The sequence below is a fragment of the Prionailurus bengalensis genome, chromosome A1 (genome assembly GCF_016509475.1).
Source record: "Prionailurus bengalensis isolate Pbe53 chromosome A1, Fcat_Pben_1.1_paternal_pri, whole genome shotgun sequence".
Taxonomy (NCBI): domain Eukaryota; kingdom Metazoa; phylum Chordata; class Mammalia; order Carnivora; family Felidae; genus Prionailurus; species Prionailurus bengalensis.
In genome coordinates, this window is record NC_057343.1 from 172,839,798 (window position 1) to 172,856,390 (window position 16,593).

Here is a 16,593-nt window from a genome sequence, read left to right on the forward strand (position 1 = left end):
GCTTCTCTTTCAGAGTCTGCCCACATTCTGGAGTCCTCTCCTTCTGAGCAATGCAAGACATACCACCTGTGTGTAGGTAGTGCTTGGGGCCACAGAGAACCCCAACACAGTGTGGAACCACTATGCATTGCTGACATTATTACCCCTCAATAATCTGTCTTTCAAACTTGTCTTGTGCAGATTTTGTAAGAGGCAAGAATATTTGATCATTAATACTGATAATGCATTTGTACTAAATGAAATTTTATCAGCTTGTCTTCTGCAATAACATTCTAAGATATCTAGCTGTATTTTAGTTTTTCTGAAATCCCATAATTGGATAGTTACAGAGACCAAACTGTTATAGTCAGCTATGCCAAATTTGAGTTGGTCTGTATCCATCTACTCTAGCTATACGACATTCCCTCCATCAACCAATGTTTTTTGAACATTTACTATATTCCAGGCACTGTATTAAGCATTACTGTAATGTAACAGTAATGCCACTAACAACTGACAAAATTTATTGGACACATAAAACACGAAGACTGGATTTTAAGTGCATCCGTGCAGTATCTCAGCTATCACGAGAGCCTCAAGAGGCTGATAATACTCCTACATCCTTTCACAGATGAGAAAACGCAGGCTGAGAGAAACAAAGTAACTCACCTAAGGTCACACAGCAAGTGGTGGGACAGCAAAACTCCTGAGTACCTATTTCCCACCACACTATACATTTTGGGATCTTAATCCCAATATCAATAAAGCATTCCTTATCCTCAAGAAGGTTAAAATGCCTAAGACGTGATAAGAGCATGTAAACAAATAGCCCTTTCTGACCCACATTGTAAGAGAAGTTCCAGGAAGAAGGTGCTATGAGAATAAGGAAGAGGAGGTGGACCCTCAAGTGGGAGTGATCAGGGTGGGGAAGCCTTTGGGCCCTTCATTCCAAATGAAGGAGCAGACATTCCTGGAGGAATGGCTGGAACAACGGCACCACTGCAGGAAGGCCCGGGCTGGTGAAGAGACACAAGAGGACTCCACGGACCGAGTGTAAAGTCTCCTCTCAAGCCATCTCCTCTGCCACATCCCTGCCTCTCACTCCCCACACGGCTACCTCTCACCTTTTCTGAAACAAGCTGTCAGTGTTCCTCTCTCTAAAATCTCCCACGAAGAAAGCCAAATGCCTTGGCATGACGTTCAAAGCCTACTTTACCAACTTCAGCTCCTTTCACTGCACACGTACCCCATCTAACCTGTTCTCCAGCCAGACCAAACCTCTTACTTTCCACAAGCATATTGTCCTCTCTCACACCTCCACACCCTTGCACAGGCTACATCCTTTCCTCTGCTGGTGAACTCCTACCAACCTGTGCCTTGGCAGCTGCCTCAGAGTCCCTGCCCACTCTCACCCTGGCACCCCCCCCCCCCCCAGCCAGTCTGGCTTCCCTACGGCTCCCTGACTCCAGGAAGCCTCTTCTACTGCATGTCCCATGTTGGGTCCCCAATTTCTTCAGAAGAGGGGGTTTCCTCTTCCAACCAATTTAAAAAAGAACACCCCCTTATACAAACACTCCCCAGCTTCCTCATTTCCTTCATACTGCTTTATTTTCTTCATGGCACTCATCACACACATTGATACACACACACACACACACACATTTTTCATTGTGTATTTGCTAATGGCCTGCCTCACTCTTCATCAGGGTTGGCAGACTATGGTGCATAGCCAAATCTGGCCTGCTGCCTAAGCTCTGACTGGAACAAAAGCACACCATTGTCTCACATACTGTCTACAGCACAGTCGAATAGTTGCCACAGAGACCTCATGACCCACAAAGCCTAAAATATGCCTTACCTGATCCTTTCCAGAAAAGCTCAGCCAATCCAATTCTGGAATGTGCAGCAAACTCCCCATCCCTGTTGCCTCTGTTGCTGTGCTCACAGTTTACCTCTAGCCCTTTTAGTACATTATCTAGCATGAAGCAGGCAGTGAGAAACCATGAGTTAAACAAAGTAAGAGGTAGCAGGAAAAGTGTGAAAGGAAAGGAGAAAATGGATGCAAGAGACGCTGGTGATTGGGTCTGGGTGCCAGAGGAAAGAGGAGGAATCACACAGCAGAAGCATTTTACATGTGGCTGTGTACCTTGGTCAAAGGAGGAGATTCTAACCATCAAACCACAAATACAAGTTTCGCATCAGGGCTGGCTATCTTCCCACTGATGGGTGTAAGATGAAGAGGTCGGGCTTCTCAGCGAGCTGAGTCACTGTCTCTGACAGCACAGCCCCGTGAATGAATTGGCTTTATTACTAGGCGACTGAAATATGTGTTAGAGGATTCAAAGTTTTGGTACCTATAGATAACATGCTTAAGTCTGAGTGGCTAACAACATAGTAACAAATAAATACATTCAAACAAACATATTAACTTAAAAATTTCAAATGCTAAACTATTCATAAGATACAGAAAACCTTAGATCTGATGGAGGAGATCCTTCAATAATTAGCAAATCTCACTTTGGGTTAACAAACAAGAAACTGGCGCCCAGATTGGTCAGCTACTCACACCAAGCCACCCAGGTGGTTGACCGGAGGAGGCTAGAACAGAACCCACATCTCCTGACTAGGCGCCCAGGGCTCCTCCCAAGTATCAACGCTCATAGCAGCACAGAGGTCAGGGCCCTGCCAACCTAGAGCACTCTCTTGAAGTGCTGTGGACAGAGCAAGACTTCCCAGGACTGAGGGAGCCAGGGAGGGATACAAAGAACTGCCCAGTTAGGAACTCCAATGGGGATTTCCAGCCCTTATTTAACTTGACCGTTCTGTGGCACAGTGGTCCTTAAAATTTAGGGAGCAATCATAGTCAGCTGGTAACGTTCCTTAAACAGATAGAGTTTCTAATTTCTGGGGCCCTACCCATAGAGCTTCTAATCTGTTTGGTCTAGGATGGGCCCAGGGGACACTGATGCTATGGATCTAGAGATCACATTTTGGGAACCACTGCTGTAGCAAGTGACCATCACTATGACCTGTGCTGTGGTTTTCTGGATACTCTCTCACCTGGCTCTTCACCTCCCTCTCTGGCTTCTAGTTTTCTTCGATGAAGAGGAGATGGGAAATAGAGTGGTGGCTGGTGCAAGTTCAAGGAAGTTACAAAAAAAAAAAAAAAAAAAAAAGGACCTGAGATCTTCCACACAGGAGGAAGAGCCGCTCTTGGTGAGGGCATGGTAAAATGTGGGGACGGAAAGGATGGCAGGCGTCACAACAGACAGGAGGGGACAGAATCTATCCAGACAGTAGTGACAAGCTCAGTGCTCTGGAGGTCAAAGAATGAATAACTTTACAAGTGTGCCGGGATGAATATCTCAAGATGAATGCTACCCAGCTCAAATTCCTGTGATTATTATGCTGTTCTGCCAACAGGGCTGACATGTGTCAAAATAGTTTAGTGCGTCTAGAATTGCCTTCTGAGAATGCAGCACATTCTTTATATATCCTCAACATTTACAAATTGCCATTTGAGGGCCGCTGTAAGTTGGGAAAAATCCAAAAATTATCTGAAGACCAGTTTAATAAAGGTGTTGAGCACACTGAATAACACGGTATTTTCTAGTTAAAAAAATAACATATAAGTTTAAAGTAATTTATTTTTAAAAGGCATACTATATATATGACTCAGAGTGGTTCGTAAGACAAATCTAGAAGAAAAGTCCCCAAAGTTCTGTAAGCAACAGTGGAGTACCATTATGCTATACACAAATTCTGCTGAAAAATACACATAGATACACAGTTCTGATATGTTTTCTTAAAATTGGCCTCACAATTTCCTAACTGTAAGATTGATGTTTAAGTCACCAAACAAAAGATACACAGTAAAGAACAGATGACAGAGACTGACATGCCAGCACCTTCCTCTTTATGCTCCTCCCATAAAACCAACAGTATTGGGTCTCTAAATTCAGGTCATCACCTCCCTGTCCCTGGAAGAGGGTTCCTCGATGATAAAACAGGTGCTGGCAAGGAGACAAATTAGCATGATTCCCCCAAAGCTGAAAGCCCTGGCTCTGTCGCCAGATTCCATTCCAATTCCAGCTGTACTACTTCCTGAATGTGTAGCTTCAGACAAGCAACCTTCCAAAGCTCAAAATTTCCCACTTTAAAAACACAACTGGTAATAAAAACTGCCTCACAGGACTGCTTTAAGAATTAAGTGACAAGATTCTGTGCTTGGCTGGCACATGCTAATTCACGGTAAGGGTGCCCTCCATGCGAGCTGCCATTGTTATCACACTAATGCATCAGCCAAGGTCAGGATGTCCCACTGGAGCCTGAGTGTACCCCATACTCCATCATCCCCCTCCTCTCTGATCATGAAGGCTAATGCCAGCTCCAGAAACCCAGAAGAGCCAATGGGGACTTTCACAAATCCTACTTCTTCCAAACAGGATTTAGGACCAAGTAAAGCCTCTGTTCTTCAGCACTGGACACAAGCGTCTTCTTCCTAAAGCCCCTTCTGGCCAGTGTACTTGAGCCACTGCCTCTCCCCCACAGATAGAAAGACAAGGCCGATGAAGCCTATTTTATGCTTTGTCTTCTAAGTTGATTTTCTATTACTCCTACCACTAATAACTGCCATAAATTACTGAGCACTTAATGTGACCAGACACTATCCTAAAGCAGTTTACAAGGATCATCTCATTACCACAGAAACTCTTTGAGGCTGGAAATACTTTTATACCAGTTCTCAGAGGAGGAAAAATTGAGACACAGAAGTAACTTGCTCAAGGTCAAATAGACAACAAGCCATGAAGCCAGGATTAAAACACAAGCCATGTCACTCAGAGCCCATTCTCCTAACCACACACATCCTCAAACACACAGCCAGATTTCAAGGATCCAAATCACAGGCACTCTAAAACTGCCTGACAGCACTCCAGGCAAATGCTTCCTTGGCGATGACCCTAAACCTCCACCATCAGGCCTTTATTTCCTAGTATGAAAACGTAACAGTGCATCTTTGAGTTTTGTTTTTAAGAAGACTTCCTCAACTTACTCCTTTCCCCTCCCTCTGAAAGGCCCAAGTCAACTGTCCTCTTCAGAAGACATGATCATGTGCTTTAGTTCCTCAGGGAGAAGGAAGCTTATTCAGTTCATTCTTCTCATGTGTTACTATCACAGAGCAGCCTTATAAAGTACTAAAGGCAAAAAATAGAAAAAAAATGTAATACAGAGACAGTATTCCTGGAAATGCATTACACTTCCATTGGAGAATCTTTCAACCATTGCACATTTTATGTGACTGCCATATTGCCAAAAATCACATTACCCATTTTAGATAAAGAAATCAACATCCAAACATGAAGTATTCACCAGATAGAAGGAGACCCTGAGGGTGCAAAGGTTATGATCCCAAGGTTATGTGGGCATTTATATTTGCCCTATTCCTATGCCTAACTGTCAAGTTGCCAAGACACAAAGTATTTTAAGATTTATCTTCTCATTTCAGTTTTGACAGCTTTAGAAGAAAACAAAATATTCCTTAATGCCCGTATTAGGTTCCTAACGCTGCTGTAAGAAAGTACCACACACTGGGTGGCCTACACAACAGAAGCTTATGGTCTCACGGTTCTGGAGGCTCAAAGTCCCAGGTCAACGTGTTGGCAGGTTGGTTCCCTCTGAGGGCCATGAAGGAGAATCTGTTCCATGCCTCTTTCCTAGCTTCCAGTAGCCTCAGGCTTTTCTTGGCTTGTAGATGGCATTTTTCCCATGTCTTCACATTGTCTTCCTTCTGTTCACATCTCCCTCTGTACAAATTTCCCTCTTTTATAAGGACCCAGTCATACTGGACTAGGGCCCACTCTAATGACCTCATCTTAACTTGGTCATATGCAAAGACCCTGTTCTCAATTAAGGTCACATTCACAGGTACTGGGGTTAGGACGTCAGTATCTTTTGTAGGGACACAATTCAACCCATTACAATGCTTAATAGGGAGTCTTAGAGCACCTCTTTTTTTAATAATATTTTTTAAGTTTATTTATTTTTGAGAGAGACACAGAGAGAGAGAGAGTAGGGGAGGGGCAGAGAGAGAGGGAGAGAGAGAATGTCAAGCAGGCTCTGCGCTGTCAGCACAGAGCCTGATGTGGGGCTCGAACTCACAAACCATGAGATCATGACCTGAGCCAAAACCAAGAGTCAGATGCCCATTAGACTGAGCCACCCAGGCGCCCCTATATCACCTCTTTTAATAAGAAAAGATTTTCTAGTTCTCATGTAAATATTAAATAGTAATAACAGATCCCTGATCTGAATATAACAATTTTTAAATGCTATATAATAACATGTTAAGGTTTTATTTTTACCTTTCACCTTTACTAGTTCTTTTTTTAAAAAGATTTTTTATTTATTTTTGAGGGAAAGATAGCATGCATGTGGGGGGACAGAGAGGATGGGGGGAGAATCCCAAGCAGGCTCCACGCTGTCAGCTCAGAGCCAACGTGGGGCTCGATCTCACAAACCGTGAGATCATGAGTTGAGCTGAAATCAAGAGTCACACACTTAACCCACTAAGATACCCAGGTGCCCCTACCTTTACTAGTTCTGATACAACTACATATACCTTTCTGCCAATTTCATTTTGTGATGTGAATTTTGTTTGCAAAAGATCCACTTAAAACAATGTATATCTTAGTACTTTACACCTTGGATAAAGATCCCGTTTAGATGCAAGCCCCAAACACTCACTCAGCCCTAAAATAATCCTCTATATTGTTCATAAACAGGTACTCACACACACACACACACCTGAGGGTCTCCACACATGCTGTTCACTCTGCAAGGATACTTCCTTCTCTCCATCAGTTAGTCAGGTGGTTTGCCACCTTTCTTCATTCAGGTTTCTGTTCCAAGGTGTCCTCATCTGAAAGGCTGTCCCCAAACACTGCTCCATCCTCCCCACTCCCAACACTCCTGTCCCCTTCATCCAACTTTTTCTTGTTAACATCTACTGTATATTTTTTCTTTGAAATGGTCTCCTCCCACCAGAATGTAAGTTTCACTGGAACAGGGATAGCCTGACACAAGGACACTCAACGACTTTTAGTCCAATTTATTCAATGAATCCTTATCAAGTTCCAAAAATCCCACATGCAATTCATTGTGTTTGATTATAATCTTCCTACTTGAAACTGATACAAATGTTGCTTACTTCCCTCACAACCAATTCTTCAAAGAATGTGTCTACAAAAATATACTGTGTGTGCATGCACACATAAAATTATTTTAATAGAAGTCAAATGTAGCTTTAAAGTATAGGATGCTTCAGCTGCCAACTAAATATCACAGTAATAGGATTCCCTAATACCTATTTCATGATCTCACAAATTAACAAGGCATGTAAACCATTATAAACATTTCTGTTGAGGGTTCACATCCAACAATCCAAAAGGAAGTAATTTTAAATGTTAAAAGCTATATTGCTCATCCTTAACTACATGTTTTAAAAATAGGATAGATCCCTGTATCGAAAAAAATAAAAATAAAAAAAATACTGAAAATATTTTTGCACAGTAACCCAAAATTCTGTATATCATCTTAGCTTAGGTGAAGACATTGTAACAGTATTATGTATGCAAATTAAAAACAGCAAAATTCTTTCAAATAGGTTTATTTAAAGCCATGTACCAACTTCATTCCTCTAGAATGGAACAAAATAACTCATAAAACACTATGAAAAATTATCTGCACTAGAAACTGTAAAATTGTCAGAGAAATATTCTTGGAAGACATCTACTTAAAAGCTGCTAAAAACTTCACTTTCTAAAAAGAAAAGTTAGGGGTACCTGGGTGGCTTAGTTGGTTAAGAGTGTGTGCTCATTCTCTCTCTCTCTCAAAATAAATAAACATTAAAATAAAATAAAAAGAGAAGTTGGGGTGCCTGGTTAAGCATCCAACTTTGGCTCAAGTCACCATCTCGTGGTTTGTGAGTTCACCCCCCACATTGGGCTTTGTGCTGACAGCTCAGAGCCTGGAGCCTGCTTCGGATTGTGTGTGTCTCCCTCTCTCTCTGCTCCTCCCCCATTCATGCTCTATCTCTATCTCTCTGTCAAAAATAAACATTTAAAATTCTTTTTTTAAAAAAAGAGAAGTTAATAAGTAACACTTTTTCGCTAGATACACAGGCAACAAAGAGAAACACACACAGTATGCAATAAGCAATCGTGCTTATTGGACATAAGAAATGCTATCCCAGCTGGCTCGCCTATTTCTTTTCCTTCCCTCTCTTTGTCTCTTTTCCCTATTCTTTCTCCTATATCTCTTTCCACTGAATTGTAGATCCATGAAATATACCTTATCTTATCACTGGTCTTTCCTGATGACTTTTCTAAAGCATTTACTGCCATGGATTTATAGGAGCTGTGCTCAGCCCAATCCAGTTGGGTGGGTTTGAGAAGCCTGGCAGTCCCAAGTGGGTGGGCTGGCAGTGGATTTTATGGAGTTGTAAGAGGAACATATTCTAGGCTCCATTTCATCAGCCAGGCCAATTTCCCCGTTGCTGACTTAGGTACCAGTTTAACCCAATCCTTGTGAAAGGAATGAGAACCGGAAGGGTCTACTTTTAGCATGCTGGGCTGCAGTGGGAGCAGCCAGCTCCATGGCCACCTAGGTTGAAGAAGTGAGGAGCTCACATCTGAAGAGGCGGTCTTGAGGAAAGAGCAACCACCAAGACTCAACAGCAATTAGCTTGTATGCTTCCCGTTAGTGGATCGGCATACAAAGTAGGAAAATTCCAGCTACACAGATACTCAGGTTTTGCAGTAAGCTGCTAGACTTCAGAGACATTCACTTCCAAGAGTGCATTTTGGCAGTCCATCTCGTGAGCACAAACAAACCTCTCCTAACCCAGAAAAGAAGACTCATCTAGGAACTGCACGAGGCACTTTTGGCAGGGATGGTTTCTAAACAGGTTTCTGAGAGGTTTTCCGTAATGTTGAAGTGATTTTAAACAAAAATGCCACATTCAGAATGTGGCCTGTAGGACAAGATTCCATTTTAAAGCAGGTGACATACAGAGCACAAATAAGAATCTGGGAATAGCAGGCAGTTGACTTTACAGAGACATAACAGTTTCCATAAGAGCCTTTTACATTAAAGGTTCTCAAGTGCTTTCAACCATTTGTTGATTCCATTCTCCCAACAGCCCTGGAAAATCATTTGGTAAAATTTGCTTCATAATTTCAAACATTCTCAGGTTGAAGGAGGCAGCCAAAATGAATTTCTTATCCCCAGTGCTTACAAAAAAATACAGCATGGAGACAACGTAGCACAGTGATGAAGAATTCAAACTTGGGTGCAGACTGCTTGAATTCTAATTCTGACACTTAACTAGCTGTCTGATGTTGGGGAAGTCAACTGACCCGCCTGGAAGATGGGAATATCTATACTGTGAAGATGAAATGAGCGGACACATGGGAAGGACTTCCCCTGCCTGGCACATAGCGAGCACTCCCAGTTAGCTATGCTGTTGTTGCCATCGTCGGCACCAGCATCCCCAACATCATTTCAGGAAAGGTTAAGAGCTCAGGTTCTGAGTCAGATTTGGCTTGGAGCTCAGCATACACAACTGAACCTTCACCAAACCATCTATTATAAAATGAGTAGGACACACTATCTAGGAAGAACAAATAACCCAGTATTTTCAACAAACAGCAAATCAGAGAAAGCAAAGCTACAGTTTCATAGCTACCAACTGCAGTGTATAGCTCTTGTTTGTATTCTGATCCAAGCTATTAAAAAATATAAAACAATTGATCATTTTCACTTATGAAACAGCCAGAAATGTTAGTATTGACTATTTTATATTAAGTACTACTAAATAGGATTTCGGTTATGTTATTAAAAACCTCTTATCTTTTTTTCCTTAATGTTTATTTTTGAGAGAGAGCATGAGCAGGGGAGGGGCAGAGAGAGACAGAGAGAGAGGAGCTGAAGCTAAGAGCACAGAGCCCAATGAAGGGACTGAAGTCCCAAACTGTGAGATGACCTGAAGGCAGATGCTTAACTGACTGAGCCACCAGGGTGCCCCGTAAAAACCTCATATATTCTTAAGTGATGCTCTCCAGTACCATAGTCACTACCCACATGTGGCTATTTAACTTTATGTTAATTAAAAGTGAAATTTTAGTTCCTCAGTCTACTATCCAGAAGCCAAGCGCTCAATAGCTTCATGTGGTCAGTGATTACAGATTAAAGATATTTCTGTCATCACAGAAAATTCTGTTGGACAGCACTGGGCTAGAGATACATATCTACTGAAATATTTGTGGATAAAATGATATGATGGCTAAGACTGGTTTCAAAATAAAACAGGAAGGAGAGACACAAATGAAGGTGTGAATGAAGTAAAACTGGTTTATGGTTGTTGCAGGGGAGATACATGGTGGGGGGTTCATTAAAGTGTCCCGAGTCAATATGGCTAGGCTATAGTCCTCAGTTACTCAAATACTAATCTAGGTGTTACTGTGAAGGTATTGTGCAGACATGATTAAAGTCTATCATCAGTGTAAGAGATTATCCTAGATAAACTACATGGATCTGAATCAATCAGTTATAAGGCCTTGAGTAGAACTGAGGATTCCTGCAAGAATAAGTTCGACCTGTGGCCAGCAGCTCCGCTCATGTCCAAGAGATCCAGTCTGCCCTTCTTGGCCATCTGCTCTGCAGATCTCAGACTTACCTATCTAGCCCCCATGATGGCCTAAGTTATTCTTGCAACAAATCTCTTCATATACATATCCTACTGATTCTGTTTCTCTAGGAAACCCTAACTGATACAGTGTACTTCTGTAGCATTTGATTCTTTCACACTACTTCACACAGATACTGTGAAATAACAACTCTAACTATCTTAACACAGTACCTACCACATAAGTCTCAGTAAATGCTAACTATTATCGTATTATTTCTTCATTTATGTCAACATAATCTTTTTTTTTTAAGTAGGCTCCATGCCCAACCCCAGAGCTCAATGCGGCACTTAAACTCACGACCCTGACATCAAGACCTGAGCTGAGAACAAGAGTAGGATGCTTAACCGACTAAACCACCCAGGTGCCCCCCAACATAATCTTATTTTGCCAAAATTTGTAGTTCCTGAGACACAGAATACTCACATGCTATAACAACCTGCATTAGTATTTTCATTTCCATCTCACTTTATCTGGCTGACGTGACAACAGGCTCCCTTACGGGCATGGATGGAACAGTTCACAGCTCTGCACAGGCTCTTGAATTAAATGGAATCAGCCCTAATTAGAATACACTGACACATACACAAAATATCAGAGCTGAGGAAAAAGTTTTATGCAAGTTTATAAGTTTATAAGTCTTATATACATATATATATATATGTTTTATGCAAGTTTATATACATATATATATAAGTTTTATGCAAGTTTATAAGTTTATAAGTTATAAGTTTATAAGTTATAAGTATAAGTATATATACATATATATATAAGTTTTATGCAAGTTTATAAGTTTATAAGTCTTATATACAAAAGTGAAGGATTTTAACAACCTCAATATCCAACAATAGGGAACTGATTATATAAAACTGGATACAGGGGCGCCTGGGTGGCGCAGTCGGTTAAGCGTCCGACTTCAGCCAGGTCACGATCTCGCGGTCCGTGAGTTCGAGCCCCGCGTCGGGCTCTGGGCTGATGGCTCAGAGCCTGGAGCCTGTTTCCAATTCTGTGTCTCCCTCTCTCTCTGCCCCTCCCCCGTTCATGCTCTGTCTCTCTCTGTCCCAAAAATAAAATAAAACGTTGAAAAAAAAATTAAAAAAAAAAACAAACTGGATACAGTGGGCTAACAGATAGAATGGGCTGTTATACTTAAAGCATATTTAATGACATTTGGAAATGCTAAAACACAGTGTTAATTTTTTATAAAAGTAGGCAATATACACAATAAGATCTCAACTTTTAAAAAAAAACATACTATACTACAGAGAAATATACAGAATGTTAATCATGGTTATCCCTGGGTACTGAGACTGTATGATAATTTTTTTCTGTACTACAGTATAATTTATATACATATCTAAAGAATACAGTTTGATGAGTTTGACAAATATACCCATGTAACCCAAAGCCCAATAAAAAAGAGAACAGCTCCATCATTCCAGAAAGTTCCCTAGAGCCCCTTTAGAGTCACTATGTTCACACACATCTCAAGCAACCTAGGATGATTTTTATTTTCTTTTTATATCTTTCTGTTTTCCAAATTTCTAGTATAAACATGTATGTATAAGAAGTTTTGATGTTTTGTTCTTTTATTTTAAAGAGTTAGGATGGTATACAGTTCTTTGATTTGATTGATAAGGACAAGGGAGATTAATTCATTTGCCCAGAAATCTTAGTTTACTAGAAATACTAGGAGCAAGACTGTTGATTCATAGCACTCCACAATTATTTGTGCTTTCTCTTTTCAAGCTTCTCAGTGTTTTTGTATGTCACATCATTTACCCACACAGATATGGGGTGTTGTATTTTCAAACATCTGATAGAAAAGATCCTTTAAAGTTAACAAAAGAAACCAAACAAGAAAGAACTTATAAGATGCCTATAGGTTAACAAACAGAAATTGAAAGAAGTCAAACTGAGAAAAGGTACTTCCTTCTGGTTCTCATATAAAAAATGTTAGTCCCAGAGGTTCATAAACAGAAACATCGCAGCCATATACACCATACTGTAGAAATGTTACTGTCAATGCTTTCTAATGTTACCATGTTATTTCACAGTAATAACTGAAGATAAACAAAAATAAATTTTGGTGAAACAAATTCACAAATCATCATCTCCCTGTTCTATCAACCAATACAAGTTTTAGCCACTGAAATCCTGAGACTTCTAAGGCTACAACTTCGAAAGCAAGGCTACATCTATATGAATTCTTAAAACCCCAGTACTCTTTCCAGCCTTCTAAACATCAAGGTGGAGATCTGAGGGTGGGCACCCAATATTTGGCATTTTGACAGTTATAGTCCAAATAGCCAGCTACATGTCTGATCCTAACCCCTAACCCCAAATCCAAGTTGGACACAAAACCAGTAAACCAACTGTGTCCTAAGCCACAACATGGATAGAAACACTAAGATCTACACATAATTCTGAAGAAACACTAAGTGAATAGCGAAGCAACTAAAATCTACAAATATTTACTATCATCTAGACATCAAACTGGGCTGGAATAACCAAAGGATCATTAGATACACACCACACACACACACACACACACACACACACACACACACACACAAGCATTTTCAAAGTGTAATCCATTAAGGGGTTCAGGAGGTCAAAACTGTGTTTGTATTAATTATAAGGTGTTACTTGCCTGCTTCACTGTGTTGACTTCTGCACTGATGAAGGAAATACAATGATTAGGAAAAGGGTGAGGAACATGCAGAAGGAATCAACTGAATTTTTAAAAACTGAGGAACACTCTGGCAACTCTTCAGGCAATGTGAATAATTTTTATCTGCTTATTAAAATGTGGAATTTAGGTAAGTACTAACATTTTGATTAGAGATTTTTCCCTCCCTCACCAATTCTTTCTCCTACAGCCATGACCTTCTAGCATCTTGGACCTTACACAGGTTCACCTAAGAACACGTGGTTGCTGTGTTCACATCGAATATGCTTTTGGACCTTCAGGTGGCTTTTAATTATTCATTTTTAAGTAGCTGTTCTTCTTCCCTTTTGCCACCTAAGCTTTGGATCTCCATTCAGAACATAATTGATACCTGCGGAATAGAGTAAGCAACAGCAAGACTAAAGTAGCTGCAGTTTAGAGAAAAGTCTGAGCGCAAGAAGCTGAGCAGCCACAATCTTAGTCACAAATCAGAGTGGAGCACAGCCAAGGGCAGCCTCCACCTCCTGGCCCCCAGCACTTGGCAGAAGTCCAGGATCACGACCACCCTAGGCTAGCTAGCCACCCAGCCATAGGTGCCCTGCTTCAATCCCTTCAAACCCAACTTAACTCTTACTGCCAGATGCAGCTTTCCAGTGCCTGATCATCACACCTGTCCTCTGACAAAAACCCTGAAGAGCGCCCAGCATTTATCACATCTGCACTATGTAGGCTGGCATTTGAAGTTCTCCAACTTGTGGCTCAACTTACCCTCCCACGTTTATCTCCCCATATGCCCTTATTTTCAATAAACTGCAATATTCGATATTAGCCAACACATGCCAATTTCACCACCTTTACTCACATCCCTCCCTCCATGTGAACTGCCATCCTCACTCTAGTCTCTGCCTATTGAAAGGCTTGCCCAGCCTTCAAGGTCTTCCTCAAGTCACCTCCTTCATGAAACCTTCCAAGCAACATCCCGCCTCTGTCCATTATCACATTGTGCCTGTATTATAATCATCGCCTTACTGTCACCTCAAAAGCCATGGCTTTCATGCTTTATTTCTCTTTCAATGTCTAATAACAGACAGTCCTCTCAAATTGCCTTAAGAATCATTTTCAGGTATCAAAAATAACGTGCCCAAATCCTACTTTATGGGAAGCCATTTTTTTAGAAAATATGATTTAAAAACACAGTAGATCTGAATGTTTCTTGGCTACGGACAAAACCTAAAACATCTGGGAAGTCCCATGAGTTACCCTGTAGGGCAAGTTGGAGGCCAGCTAGAGGAGGCAGGTGTGTGTGTGGAGGTGGGGGGCTGGGTTCCAGGCAGATCTGCACAGTGAGACCGTCTGTAATTGATAGGACACTGACATTGACAAAGCATTCAGGAGTGGAGGCAGAAAACCTACCTTAACAGTGGGCTCCCAAACATATATGAGGGATTGCATCTGTCCACTCAGAACCACACATGTGCAAGTCAAAAATGTGTTTCAAGGTATCCCCAGACAAACTATTTATCCCTTATACATAACTGGGGAGCGTCACCTCATTCAGAATGTTCCTAAACACAATATTCATACCACACACCAGGCCTAATGCTGAGGATTTTTAAATGAAGGTGTGACTAAGACAGGGTCCAAATCCACATAAATAACTCAGTTGGGTGTAATGAGGGCTGTGGAGAGACAGAAAGAGCATGCAGAAGATTCTGGGAAGTAACTGGAGAGCCAGGAGGAGAACAGGCTCGTGTCATGAATCCCAACAGAGAGGGAAGTTTCAGTGAAGCAGCAGTGGCACAGCTTCAAATGACACTGCAGAGAACCAGTCTGGCATCTGGAGGCCCCTCATCATACGGAGGGAACAGGTTCCGGAGACTGGCAGGTATGGAGGCCAGAATGAAGGGAGCTGAAGTTTGCCAAAACAGGAAAAGAAGGGGATAAGGACACCATTTTATGGGTATGCACAGTGAAGAAAACGCTGAGCGTTTCTGGGTTTTTGGTTTTTTGTTGTTTTGTTTTGTTTTTCATGTCAGATGGGTAATGAGCTGATGTTGTAACAAGGTTTAAGAGTGGCACATGTCACACAACAGTGTGAACACCCAATCATCACACTTAAGAATTACAAAAGGATCGGGTTTCTGGGTTTTTTTAAGGATGGAAGAGACTTGACAAAGCCCTGGTATAGGAAGATGGGGCTTGCATAACCAACTAGGGAGAAGAGCCTTAGAAGGAGCAGGCCCCTTCTCTGAGATGAAGGAGAAAAGAAGCATGGGTGCAGCGGGGTGTGAAGACAGAGAGGAGGGAAGCACAGGGAGTTTCTGCAGACTGCCTTCAGGCTCTCCTGAGTGAACAGGGGTCCTGTGCTCAGGCCTGCAGGATGGGAAGCCCAGGGTGGAGAGGGGGAAGGTCTACAACAGCCACTGTGGGGAAAAAGGGAGAGCTATAGAAGACTCAAAGGACTGCCACGCAGAGACGAGTTCCCAAATGAGATTGGAAAACTGTGCTGACATCTGTTAGAAGACAAGCTTTTCTCTAGCAACACTGGGGGGGGGGGGGGGGAGGGGCAGGGGTAGCAGAGAATGTATACAGATTCACATCCACATCCAGCATTAGAGCTGGCCAATCTGGGTATGGCAGGAAAAGAGAAAATGGAAGCCACAGCAGGAAATATGTCCAGGACAGGACTGACCAGGGGATCCAAAATTCAACAGAAAAAGAAAGAAAGCCTAGAAGAAGTTGACAAGGGGAAAATGTGTAAGCAGAGAGGCTGACATATAAAAATCAACTGGAGAGAGGACAGGAGGCTCCAATCAAAGAGGGAGTTATGAGTTTAAGATTTTGCAAATTAGACAAGTTTCAGATGATGACAAGGTCTAGGGTTTAGCCTCATCTGTGGACTGCTATAAAGAATAGCGGTCAGGGTCATGAGGTCAAGGCAGCAGTGTGAGGGATGGGAGATAGCATGGTATAGAGCAGTGCTCCCTAACACAACTTCTGTAGTGATAGAAATATTCTGTCTATGGGGTCCCACAGCAGTCACCAGCCACATGTGGCGATGGACCACTTAAAATGTCCCAAGTATGACTGATGAAGTGAGTTTTTATTTACTTAGAGTTCATTTAAATTTAAATAAGCACATGACTAGAAGCTGCCATACTACGTAATGAAGATGTAGAACAATGGTTTTCAACTTTG

The 16,593-nt window shown here is 41.7% G+C and overlaps 1 protein-coding gene and 1 non-coding gene across 5 annotated transcripts in view; both read right to left on the reverse strand.

Annotated features, from left to right (window-relative positions):
* Nucleotides 1-16,593, reverse strand: part of EPB41L4A (erythrocyte membrane protein band 4.1 like 4A) — a 262,232-nt gene that overhangs the window by 182,394 nt on the left and 63,245 nt on the right. The gene's annotated exons all lie outside the window — the stretch shown is intronic.
* Nucleotides 15,426-15,529, reverse strand: LOC122496840. The gene has a single exon (XR_006300962.1). It is a non-coding gene; the product is annotated as a small nucleolar RNA U13 (small nucleolar RNA).